Here is a 12,744-nt window from a genome sequence, read left to right as displayed (position 1 = left end):
CAATGAGGACTGTAGCCTCTGTATATGGTCGCCGATTTAACCCGCTAAGCCAAAGTGACGCCCCACTACTTCTCATATTTAGCATTAGCATGTTAGCCTCGCTCCTAGCTTGTCTGTAGGAAATGTCTCCGTTAGTAGTTTATGACCAAATGTCTTTAAAACTAATGACATTCTGATCAGCCGCAACTCTGCTTTGTGAACAGTTCAGCTAATGTTAGCAGGCTAAAAAGAGGCGGTGAACATGGTTAACATTATTCCTGCTTACTTTAGCATTGTCATTGTCAACATATTAGCTCGCAGACATTAGCATTTAGCCAGCCTCCAGCCCTAAATGTTTTTTGGCACATTCATACTGTATCGAGACTGATTTTAGAAGCTGTAGACAGCAAAAGAACGCACCACAGTATCCTACGTGTGGTTTCTTAGCAATAAACCACAGAGGAATATTGTACAAAAAACCTGCAGATACTTCATTAGCTCCTTTTGCATAAAAAACCTTGAAATTCCTGCTTGTGATTCCTGGTCTCGAGGGGCTTGTACCCTCTTATGATTAGCTTGTAGAACAAGGTATTTCCATGGTATCAAAAAGCATTTATTTGCTTTTGTAGGAATGCTCTGAACACGGTGCAATTATCTATGCATAATTACCTCCTGCAATTTGATGGATTTCACAGCTTGCATTTTACAGCGTGTTGGCTAATGGAAGTGGACAGGAACAATTCCTCTTCATTAGACCGTTCCAACATCCTCATTGACACGAGAGGCCCATGTTCACACAAAAAAAAATGTGAACAAGACTACTACCATATGCACTCCTCTTTTGTCTGCAGTCTTCATTAACAATGAAGAAATTCCTGTGTAGAAATACCTTTCCTCACCTGCTGCAGTATCCCTACAAAAGAGAGGATTCCAGACCTGCATCAAACAAACAGATGTTGGCCAGCCGCTTCTTTAATCCAATCACAGTGGAGCAGATTTGCCAGAATGTTTCATCAGTGTTACATGTTGGCAACTGTGTGACAACAAATCTTACTGTCATAGATGCATCTGTGAAGCTGCAGCTGTGGATGCACTGCAATCCTGAGATAAGGGATATTGGCAGTCCTTTTACAGAACAAACACACAACAGGCTGTTGGAAATGCAGTGTAGCACGACGAGACAAACATATATCCAAACAGGAATATCTAACATTTAGTGGTCAGTCTTTCACACGTTAGAATATGTGAGGTCACAGCGTGGGTTTATGGACCAATGACTGTGAATAAAGATGGATGGTGTCACCACCTCCTCTCGTGTTACAAAAAAGGAGCCAAAATACCCCCAAAGCGGGCGCTGCCATCTTGCGCATTCGGAGCCAGAATCTGCGCAGTAGAGATGAACTGGCAGAGCCGCAGTAGTCACGTTCCTCCCCTTCCCCTAAAGCTACTGCAGCCAGTCAGCAGGGGGCGATAAAGAGTTTTGGCTTCACTTTTAGGAAGCTGTCATGTCCATCTTTTATACAGTCTATGGTATGGACTTGTGGTTGCCTGTGTCTTTATTTGTTTTACTTTAAAGTGCCACAAAATTATAAAAAAGGATTGTGTCTGCTCTAAAGTTGTAATATGTGCCATTCGGGGAAACAACAATGAATCCGGGAACCTACTGCTGCTCAACACCTCTGTTTCCTGCCTAAACCTATGGGAGCTTGGTATATCTTAGAGCTTTATACAGGATTGAATATGAGCATACATGTCTGTGTGGATTGAACTGGATGCCAAACAAAACCAGCACAGCTAGCATGTTCCCACAGGCCCACTACCATCCACATCCACGGTGCATGTATTTCTGCTTGTTTGTGTCTGAACAGGTAAGTTCAGTGTAACATGGTTAGCTATTTTAGAGCTCCTGAGGATTGAGGCATATGTATATGTGAAATATATGTCTATTTGGGAGCTGAACCCTTCTTCTGTAATCATGCTTGCAGCGTGGGGACCATCTGGGGGGCTGTTGGTGGGTTGGTAATTGAGGATGTGGGGGTTTGCGACAAAGCCCCTTTGGGAAATCCCCAGCAGATCAGCCATTATCCCGTGCTGAGGGCTTGGCTGCTCCACTGCTGACATTTCCATTTATATCTGTCACGTTTGGATCCCGAGAAGCAGAAAGAAAACGAGACAGAGAGGAAGGAGGAGGAGACAGTCGATGTTCGGCTTGTTTATGGCTGTAAACAGACGTTTGAAGCAGCTGTGTGTGCAACAACAATATATTGGGGTCTTGGTGTAAGTGACTGCTGGTGTAGGGGGCTCACAGTTCATCCCTCTGATTTGTAAGAGAAAAAAAGTAAGGGTCGGCCAAGTCCCAGTTGACTTAATACCCATGCATGCTGTTGTTGTAGTCCTTTGACTGATAGTGTTTTAATGTGAAAAACCCTTAGTCATTTGGGCATGGCAGATCACATTTTGACCGACATCTGCCTTGTTCGAGTTGACAGTGATGGCGCATGGGACAATGAGCGTGTATCAGTGTATCAGTATATTTGACCCATCTGAGTCAGAATCAGAGGAGGAAGCAGAAACCCTGCCATCTGGGAATACTCATTTAAATCGGCCACTGAATGGTGATTTACAAAATGCTTTGCTAGCCATATCATTGTTAGCAGTTAGAACTAGCATGCAACCTTAGCTGGGATGCCATTATTTGTTCTCAACGCTAAATGTAGCAGGGTTGGAAATTAAACACCAGCCAAATACGGGTAAATTTGCTTAATTTCGTAGCCACGGTGGCGATTGCATATAGAAACAAGTAATGCAGTTGAAGTGTTAGGCGGTAACAGTGCTACAAATAGCGGCGTTAGCGGTTTAGCTTGGTGGTAGCATAGTTTTTTCTCTGAATCAAAAAGCTTTTAAGTAGCTAATACGACACAACACAAGTGACACTCTCTTACTACAAAGTTGCAGCGCACAGAGCTCTCTGCTGCGGTCCGAAATATAACTGTCAAGGATCAGTAAATGACTTCACCGATATGCTGATATGTGGACGTGTAGCAGACAGCGGTAATTCCGAATGACATGATGTCTAATCCTTCAGCAGACACCTGCGACGTCTCTGCTACTGGTGAGAGCTCGCAAGTTTCCTTCACAGAGGAAAACTCACTCAGATGATTTCCAGTGAATAAGCTAACACAAGCTAACCCCTAATAAGTTAGCCATCATCAGTGTAGTAGTTAGCAAGCACCAGTTAGCAACTTGTCAACAGCTAACCACAGAGCATACAGAGGAAAAGAGGTGCACAAAAAACTGAGGCAACAGTAGAAAGGCTGAAACATTTAGATTAGGGGAGAAATAAACTCCCGCTGGCAAAAATAGAAACCTATGGCCGTCAATATTTACCCACATGTGGCAGTACTTGGCCCATGGAAGAAGCTAACGCTAGCTGTAAACAGCCAAATAGGTGCCATGTGACTATTCCTATTAATCGAGGAATATATTGCATAATAAATATCTGTGATTTATCTCACCAAATTCCAATCTGATGTCAGAAAAAAATTCATTGAAACTGCTTTCTCACACTTTTGAGATGCTAACTGTTCATAAGGTGTCATATGCTTTTGTTGGTTTGGGTTTAAAGGGGCTTTATACTCTTTGTAGCCGTCTGGAAATACATTAGCTTAAGAGAAAAGACTGGGCTATCTCTATAATGCATTTAAATGTAATTTAATTTGCGCTTTGGCATGGTCCAAGGCATAGACTTGGTAGACTTTTTGGTTGTGAAATCTTTGAAAAGTTGCATCCATCATGAATGCTGTCTTTATGTATTGAATTGTGCAAAAGCATTTCAGAATCATGACTGTAATGATGCTGCGATTGCATCCATTATAAAAGATATCCAAAAGCACATGTACATGCTTTTTTTTTTAACATGCTTTACACTAAGAGCAGTGATGTCTGGATAGCCTTGATTGTTGTCTTTAGCTGCTCAGTGCTTACAAATGCACATCCTGCTGTTCCTCTCTCAAACCTTTTATACCTGTGTCAATTTACCTACAGAACGGCGATGTATAATTTGCTCTGCATTTACATAAAGTGCTCCCATGGAGGCTTCTAACAGCACGATTTATCCGATTTTATGTAAAATCCTTTTCATTGGGCGAGATAATTGCACACTTCAAGGTGACAAGCAATCAAGAGTAGAGGAAACAATTAAATGAAGGACGAGGAGGAAGAGGAGGAGGGGGGGGAAGAGAAGGAAGCACTTGTGGTATAACTTAGTTTTTCTTTGACATTTTTAATGGTTTCTAAACAGAAAATTATGACTAAATCCTCTTTGAAGAATACCCAAAGGCCTACACTGTGAAAAAGAACACACACACACACACACACACACACACACACACACACACACACACACACACACGTGGAGAGTCAAATTAAATTTAACTTTAACACAACCTGTGTAAATTGGTCTCTGTGTTTTTCTCTCTTTATAAATCTTCTCCAGTCTGGAAGCAAAAGGAAAGAAGGACGATCACTCTGCCTCCCCAAGGAAGCAGATGAGGTGAGAGGTCTCACACAGGTAAAAAAAAATTACACCCAAACCTAAACAGCTCCAATTTATAAGTGCCAGACGCCCCCACAGGTCCTGAACGAGAGGATCTATCCACTTGTCTGGGAGTAAAAGGCCCGTGGGATCAGCACAGTGCAGGATGAATGAGGTGTTGTTCCTGACAACAGGAGATTCCGGTTAATAAATGGTGTGCCTGATCCGGGGCCGGCTGTGCAATTGTATTTGGACAGTCTGATGAATTGGGGACCGGGAGCTGTCCTCACTTTTTTCTCCTAAACAGAGGAGATAATTTATGTCGGTAAGGTTCGGTGTCGTCTTTAAACTGTAGGTTTTTCTGTTAGAACAGTAACAGAGAGGCCTCTCACCGCTGAATGGATCTCAGAGCCGGTTCATTTGTCAATGAAGACTTCCATTAAATGTATGCATTGACAAATTTTCTTTTACTCCATGAAACTTAGGGAAATAAAGAAAATGGTGAATTACAAATCTACAGAAATCTAAAGTGTGCCAAAAAAAGAATCTTAAAAGCACTGAGACTCAGAAGAACATGTTGATTTCAAGGGAGACATTTCAGTACTGTTTCTTTCCCATTAAAAAAATGTCATCACATATCAGTGTTGGCCCAACAGTTACAAAAAAGTGGTTTTGTAGAAACTGTTAATGGTTTTTAAGAGTTTTTCATTCATTGAAAATATAAAGATAAAGACATGATAATGACTCATGCTGCATTCAAGGGCATATACTAGGTTGCATCCAATTAAACATTTCAAAATATATATTTATATATACAGTATTTATAGAGAGAGAGAGAGAAAAGGGACCATATTCAACATAAATCTTACCATTTGATGAGTTAGCTTAAAGCTAATTTCTATCTGCAATCAGGTCACAACACACGACACATAATAACGCCACACAGACACACACACACACACACACACACACACACACACCAGCAACAAAATAGTCAAGTTAAAAGCAAGCATATAAAACTTAATGCCCTTCATTGGATTGTGACGCAGGACCAAGCTAGCTAGCAGGTTAGCTTGCTAACCCTTTGCAATTCCCTGCTCCTCTCCCTGCTTCTCTCCTGGAGTTTCATTTCCTCTGAGATTTTCCACTGACATGATTCCTCCTGGTGGGTTTAGTTGAATGATTTTGTTTGAAATGTGAAAGGGATGTAAAGCACTTCAGCGCTATTAGCTAAAGTATAAGCTAATAAACATCCACAGGAAGTCCCTCCGTCCATTCTGGTTTTTTTTACAGAAAACATGTTAATATGTGGCAAAATGCACTCTACTGTCAGTTTCATTGAAACTTAGGGTGACCATACGTCCCATGTCATACTGACAGGACCTGCTGCGTAACGTCAGGGAGGCTAACTGTCATGCCATTTTTATGTTTTAATTTATCTGTTTAAGTTGTATTGGCCTCAAGATATTTCCAGGCTTACCTTGTTTTCGTTAAAACGACTTCCAGTAAAGACTTCCTTTTCCGCGTGCTGCATTGTTTACAGAAAAAGAAACCGAAAGTAAAAATGCAAGCTTTGTGAGGTCTGTCCTGAAGAGGACATCCGTTTGTTGGACGGAGGTTGGATCGATCTGATGCATTCGATGAAGTCAGGAAATCTGAACGCTGAGCGGCAGTTTTAGAATCTGTTTACAGACATGAATAAGAAGGTAAATCGTTGTCAGATGACGCTGATGGGATCCGCCTGCTTTTGCCCTCCACACGGACTGTTTTTCCTGCATACCCCCGCAGCCTGCTGATACCTGATTGGACAATAGTACTCACACTACAAGCGTACTACAAATGGAAACCAGAACACTTGTTGTCCCTAAAATCCACATCCCTGCCTACAGATTCTACATTTCTATGTAGAATCTGTAAATAGAGATTACCAATCTGCTAATAAATAAATGCATATGTTCTATTACAACGATGCAATCCTTGTTTTTTGTGTTTACTGGTGTAATATAATTACATTTTTCAAATAGGCTTTCAGCTGATCTCGGGAGACATGATTTTTCATGTGCTGAGGCGCTTCACCCAAAGATGGACTGATGAAGAAATCCAATTGTAGCATGAGCTCATACATGTGGGTTTACGGTAAAATCAAAGTGTCCCTATTCGGAGGTTTGAACATATGGTCACCCCATTTAAACTTTAACTCAGAGGCTCAGAGTTGTAAACTTGTATTAATCCCATAAATGCAGGCTCTGAATCCCTCTATTCACAGACTGTAAATCTAGCAGCAGGATTTACGTTGTTTGGGGCGCTTTTGATTGGCTGCCAAAAATGGAGATTGATAAAGTGTTGGGTGTCCTTGCAGTGTTTACAGTCCTGAGACTCGCCACCTTTATCTGATGCCGCATGTGAGCCGAGTGTGAATGTGTGAGTGCGAGAGGCATTTCTGTCACCACCAATGTGAGGCTTTTATTTCATATTTCATCCAATCAGTTGAAGTGTTTGTTTTGCTCTTCATAAGACAAATGCAGGATTAAATCAGATGACAATATAATTGGAATTTGTTATCGTGGCTTCACGGGACAACAACAATGACAGACAGAGCACAGTGAGCTGAATTAAAAAAGGCGTTTTTATAATTGCATGTAAATTTGTTCCTGGAACATTCTGCTGTGTTTCATTCCTCCTTGATGTTGAGGCCCGGTCTGTCATGGCTACTTCCAGTGTCATGAAGCTCTGACGTTTGGACCATTTCCCTCCTTAAATCTGCAGGAGCTGAGTAAAGGACTCAAAGCCTTCTTGCACTTTGCCCAGTTGGACAGCTCTGAGACCTCGCAGAGTTACTTTAATGGGCTCTGTGATTCAGTGCACTAAGACTGGGTCCCTCTCTGCCATACTGATGAACTGTCGGACGGCTTTGGAAGCATGAAACTGTATGAGATGATCGCCTTAAGGCAGACGCCAGATTGTCCTCTGTTGCATTGCCTGAACAACATGCCACATATCTGTCACTAATTTCTCTCCAGCAGGGACAAGGCGAAAGTGAAGGACAAGGTGTAGTGATCCAAGTATAGTCTCCAGAAAGGAAACAAATGCATAAATCATTGGCAACATTATTGTTTAGTATCTTTAAGTACAGCCTGTCCTCACATTTCTCCACCTTTTGACCTCTTTAGACCTAGTAGGAATCCTTTTCAACTGTTCAAGGCAACAGCAATGACAAATGTACGGCTACAAACCGCATCCAAAGTTTTCAAATGACCTTCAATGTCGAGACACACATCTATGATTTTGCCAAACCGAGCACAGGCGCCGCTCTGTCTTTGTATTCAGATGAAGCCTCCGCCGAGCTGTCTGCCCAGAATAGCTTGTGAATGGGTGCGAGACAGAACTCAGTATGACTATGGCTTTGCCAAATTACTACTTGCTTACATGGAGACAAAACATTAAACAGTGCTGCTTGATCAGCGTGTCTCATACCAGATGCATAATGCATCAAGAGCATGAATAATTTACATAAACAAGTAGAGGGAATCTGTTTGGTGCTCTGCCAACGCTTTCCTCTTCTTCTTCTTCTTCTTCTTCTTCTTCTTCCACCTAAAAGGCTGTTTCCTTTTTTTTTTGTAAAAATCCAAAACAAACCTCCATATTGGAGAGACAGATGGCAGACGGGGTGAAACTGAATTTCCCATCCAAAATCACACTGGGATGGATGTGGAGGTTGCCATGGAAATCAGGAAGTGAAGCAATTTGTTAGACGACCCTGAGAGGAGGTGGCGGTCACTTGGCGGACTCACGCAAAGTCATTTAAATCTGTGATGATGTCTGTATGTGTATTGGATAGTTTTACCAACTGTTGGTCACAGTTTATATTCAAGATTGATAATTATAAGGTAATAAGGGGGAATATATTGATTAAATTAAAATAGAGAGTTATACTGTTATTGAGGCTGGTTCCCAAAGCGAGTCATTCCCTGTAGAGCCTCGTGTTAAAACACCTGTCTTTATATCTTAAACAGACATGTTTACAGCCTGGTACAATAAAGGGTTTCTGTCTCCATACCGGGCTCCCTCCAGGTACTCCGGCTTCCTCCCACAGTCCAAAGACATGCTTGTTAGGTTCATTGGTGGCTCTAAATTGCCCGTAGGTGTGAATGTGAGTGTGAAAGGTTGTCTGTTTCTATGTGTCAGCCCTGAATGATTGGTGATCAGTCCAGGGTGTACCCCACGTCTCGCCCAATGACAGCTGGGATAGGCTCCAGCCCCCCTACGACCCTGAACAGAATAAGCGATGTAGATAATGGAAGGATGTCTCGATACCAAGTCTTCCCAATCATGACGACTGTACTGTATATAACTCCCCTGCTTAATCATATTAAGGCTCAAACTAATTCGGGGTGTGGCCTCACTGAGGGTCAGGTGGATGCTGCTAGCTGCCTGCTTGGCACCATTTGGATGTTTTTTCTTCAAATATCAGCCAAATAAAATGGCTTGCTGTTACTTAACTAAAACAGTAAAATTGTAGTTTTCATACATTGATTTATTTCTGAATGGGAGTCAGGATTGTTGTTGGCCTTTACTCACAGAGAAAATGATGTGCTGTATTGTTTAGAACACCAGTTCTTCTAAAGAACACGGGTCCTTTTTTTTCACAACCTCGCTCGCCCCCCAACCTTAGATGTGTGAAAACAGTACACCAACAAAGTCTGCCTTTTTATTGGTTGGTTACATCTCACACTTTTCACACACGTTTCAACCGAGGCTACAAGAAGTTAAGAGTTCAGGCCAACAAATAGTCACAGTTATTATCACACTTTCGTCTTGAACACATGCACCAGAACATAAACTGTATAGTGTGTTAACTTGTGACTATGTGCTGGTAGTACTTTATTTGCCTTAGAGATATAAATGTGGTTTCAACCTTCTAAGTTAATAAAAATAATTTTGCACATCTGCTCTGTGCTCTCCAGCGCTGTCCTTCCTTCATGGTCCTTCACTCTCACAAGACCTTGGTTTGCCTGGAAAAGGAAACGCAAACTTGACAGGACAAAACCCTCGATGAAGGACGGCAAGAACAGCAGGTCAGACCGCCTTTCTTCAGCTCAACTCGAGGATCTGTTCTCTTTCCTCACCTGCGATACTGATTTTGTGTTTGTGCAGCGAGTCACGCTCAGATGTGGAGATAGCCTGTCTGGGGAGCAGACTAATTCCACATTGGGTGTATTTTTAGGAGAGAAGACGTAACACACACACACACTTGTGTGTTTTCCCCTCCCTCATGTGAAGTGCCATGTAGCGTCTGGTTTTAATCAGAAGCTGGTTCGCTGCTCGTCCTGCAGTCATCAGCTCCCATTAAGAAAAAAACAAAGACAGAAGAAGAGTGTTGAATATGTTCTGTTGCTAGGAAACAGACACATCATAATGACGACACTGTGTTTCTACATAGACTTATGTTTACACCATGCTTCTTTATTTGATTACATTTAGCTGAAAGGAAACGCTCTCTGTGTTGTGTCCTAATTTGGTTGCATTTTCATTTTGATTGCATGATGATTAAATTGATTAACGCAGTGTGATACAGTGATATCCTTCTTATTCACTTCACAGGTGCAAATTTAAGCAAATTAAGAGCAGCGAAAGTGTATTAAATATCATCGATCATTAAGACCAACAAATAGTTTCAAGCTCGTGTTTTTCCTCGTGTGTGACTGGTGGGCAAAGTTTGAATTTTAATGACCCAGTCGGCCCACACTTCATCCCACTGCTGTCAATATTTGCTTTAATGTTACAGTCTGTATATTTGCACCGCGTGCAAGCTCTTTATTTAGTAACTATCAGCGTTAGCTTTCACCACCCACATCGACATAAATGTGTTGTTCGGCTGAGAGGGGAGCTTTCCTGCAGCTATGTTCTCCTCCAGCCTCTGCCCTCTGTAAGACGCCTGTGTTGTTTTTGCGTACATATCTGAACTGCCTTCTACTTCAAAATAAGTATAATTTACAAAATAAATTGGAAGCCAGAAGTAGACCACATTAATAATAAAATGAAAAAGAATGCAGCAACAGTTATAATATTTTTGGGTAGAATTTCAAAGTGATGCATTGTGGGAAGGTACTTCAAATTAATGGCTTCTTTAGTTGTTTTTGTCTGTCTGTGTTTAACCCTAAAGACTCACTGATCTTTCACAGCAGCTTCCATGTGGACAATGATCCATTTAATGCCAACAAGAATATCTGTGGGAAGAAAAAAAAATCATATCAAGGCCAAGTTTTGATTAACAAGGCGGCACAAGATACATTTCGTTCTCACACTTTGATTTGTAAGGCAGCACAAGGATACAGCTCGTTCCCACAGTTTCACTATTTCCCGGGCTCCAGATTAATTCCTGCGTTTGTAATGAATTCGTGGGGGTCATAACACAATTTGTCCCAACGTTTAGATTCATCTGTAGGTTGGTACAGGTTTTGATTAATTTGTGGGTTAAGGATACAATTTAATCTCACGTTTTGATTAATAACTGGGTACGAGATACGATTTGCTGCGCTCTCCAAGGTGCTGATCCTGCTGCTGGGAGCAGCTGTGGAGCCGTTTAGACTGCTATCTTTCTTCCCCACAGTGGTGGGAAGATCTGGGCTACAGAGGAATTGTTCCACACACCGGTCTTTATCATGGTGCCCCCTTTTCAACCAATCACTGTCCTGACAATGTAGTGCAGGTCCGTTCAGAACACTTGGCTCCACTACGATTAGCTGGTACTACAAATTACAAGATAGGTCATACAGATGATTTTCAGGGTGATTTTTTTCAGGATATTTTCCATTTTGATCCTTAAAAAAGATTCACTGCGCCTCATGAAAGGCTGGTGTGTGTGTTGGCCCTCTCTGCTTGTGCACTCCGTACACACACTCATGTGTACAAATGAAATGAAAAAAGGGAACAAATTGTTTCCTGTGTCCATGAATGAAGGACAACGACGGTACAATCTGATTCTTACACAATCATTGTGAGCACCTGGAGTGGTATAAAAGTGGCCTTGCAATATATTTTCCTCTCATTTTGAAAGATTTAAAACACGGTTTGAAAATAAAAGCCTTATTAGCTGTAATATGAAAAGATCGGAAGGTTTTTCTTGCCAAAGTTCCTGCTGCATTCAAACTGTCCTTAAAATCCTTCATATGATTTAATGTGAGGTTCGGCATTTCTGCCAGAAAGCTGCATGTCTAACTGTCTCTCTCAATCATCCTCCTTTAACGATTCAATTTGTGGTGGATTGACAGCATCCAGACACAGCCGGAATGATGATTGGCCTGCTATGCTTTCAGTTTGCAGGATAACCTCCTCACTTCTGTGCGGAAACAGATAGTCATATATGGGTCTTATCCTTACATTATAGGGAAGAACATTGTATATGCATGACATCTAGCGTGATGGATGAACTATGTCCTGGACAATCCGCTGTGCCTGGAGCTGTAAGCTTCAGTTTCACCACTGGAGATGTTCTGAAGTCCTCCTGCAGCTCGGGGATGGTGGATTTACTGAACTCTATACATTTATCTGATTAGATATGCGAAGCGTGGCATCATACTGCACACTTTGCTCTCTCGAGGCTTTGCTCTGCTGCCGGCTTGTCAAAGAAAAACCTCTTTCTCAAATGTTTAGAGGTTTCACGGTTGGTTTGAGCTCCGGGTCCGGCCTGCACTTTCCTTCCCATCCCTGACGTCCATCTGGTGCCCACCGACGCGAGAGCTGTGGGTGTGGAGGCACTCTGCAGACAAATCACGGCAGGTAGCCATTACAGCCACTTGTCAGCTTGTTAGATGGTGGCATGATGGGACAGCCCACATGTCCAGTTCACTATAGCTTCCAAATGTCGCCGTTTTCAGGCTGCCAATGTTGGAAGGGGATAAAGCAGGTACAAATGGACGGTTGACACACGGTGACACATGGCTTCATGTTCAGTTTGTGGAGCGGAATACATGGAGATGCAGGCTCTAACACACACACACACTCACAGGAGAAACTTCACACATACATAAAAAGTCCCGTTTTTGTGATTTAATATTTGCAGATGTTGCAGAAAGTAAGAGCAGAGAAAAATACCCTGAACATAATCTGGGATTTTGCTGAATCATTCGAAAGATGTTCATTTGTCAGCATAGAATATAATTTGTTTTCATACATTTTGAAGCTGTCTTAAAGCTATGACATCATATTATCCCCACCAGTATATTAATCTC

Source organism: Semicossyphus pulcher, unplaced genomic scaffold (genome assembly GCF_022749685.1).
Source record: "Semicossyphus pulcher isolate SPU_LCO1_2020_fin unplaced genomic scaffold, fSemPul1.0.p SCAF_11, whole genome shotgun sequence".
NCBI lineage: Eukaryota > Metazoa > Chordata > Actinopteri > Labriformes > Labridae > Semicossyphus > Semicossyphus pulcher.
The sequence above is the reverse complement of the archived record's forward strand: the minus strand, read 5'-3'. Positions refer to the sequence as shown.